The sequence below is a fragment of the Alligator sinensis genome, unplaced genomic scaffold (genome assembly GCF_000455745.1).
Source record: "Alligator sinensis unplaced genomic scaffold, ASM45574v1 scaffold295_1, whole genome shotgun sequence".
Taxonomy (NCBI): Eukaryota; Metazoa; Chordata; order Crocodylia; family Alligatoridae; genus Alligator; species Alligator sinensis.
The window spans coordinates 704,767-705,867 of NW_005842754.1; the positions used below are offsets into that span (position 1 = coordinate 704,767).

At 51.4% G+C, this 1,101-nt stretch overlaps 1 pseudogene; it reads left to right on the forward strand.

Annotated features, from left to right (window-relative positions):
• Positions 1-446: 446 nt before the first annotated feature.
• LOC106722828 overlaps positions 447-1,101 on the forward strand; it is an 18,177-nt pseudogene continuing 17,522 nt past the window's right edge.

Consider the following 1,101-nt stretch of genomic DNA (forward strand, 5'->3'; position numbering starts at 1 on the left):
GGCGACGGGAAGAAGGATCAATAGGTGATCAGTCTATCGATCAGCTAGCCGCAAGTCAGATCTCTTTAGAGGCACTCTGCAGCGTGCTCAAATTTCTTCGACTTGGGCGGAAGTCGCTTGGAATTTTAAACGGCCAGCGAGCCAATTACTAGCTGCCACGTGTGAATAATTTAGCACTGGCCAATAGCGGGACACAAATTTGCATTCGAATGGCGGGAACTCTTTGCACCGTGCATTTCTGTGCTGCAAAGAAGAAATGCACCCTGCAAACTGGCGGGAACTCTCTTGCACCGAGGTTCTTCTGTGCAGCAAAAACCCTCGCTGTGCAAGAGGCTCTCATGTGGCAAGAAAATTCCATCGTGCCGAGGCACCAAAATCACTGGGTTGTGACAGTCTTGATATTCCATGCTTCTTGAAAGGGAGGCTGCCCCAGGGTCTCCCCAGGTATGACCTATGCTCGCACTCACAAAGGTAAGGAGCTCTTGCCTTAAGGGCTAATTGCATGATCCGACCTACCCTTAGCATGCCCCATGCCTCACAGGTGTTACTTGAATGACTCTGTTGGGGGTCTCAGCCTACTCAGCTTCTACCCCTTTTTTCTTTAGCTAGGCCCACCAGCCTAGACCCACTAGATAGGGCCTGACTTTGAGGCTCCAGCTCTTTAATATGCTACTTATTGCAGGGCCCTTGGCCATCGTCTATTGCATCTCTCTGGTGCTGAGCTTTCTAGCCCTTAGTGGCTCACACCCTTCTGGCACTGAGGTCCACCATCCGTCTCAATCTCCTCTCCCCCAACTTGTTCAGACCTGGGCTTATATACCTCTGGCCTTAGGCCCTCTCACAGTCATCTGATGTTCGTAGTCAACTGACCAGCCTGTGGGGCTTGGCCCTTAACCCTTGCCATGCTAGCAGGCTGTGCTTTGAAGATTCAGGTCTTAAAGGGGCCACAGTGCCTTCTGGTAACAGGGCTTGGGTTCCCTGTTACAGTCTTGGATGATGCAGGGTCCTTGGCCCCAGGATAATTCATAGATTCATAGATGTTAGGGTCGGAAGGGACCTCAATAGATCATCGAGTCTGACCCCCTGCATAGGCAGGAAAGA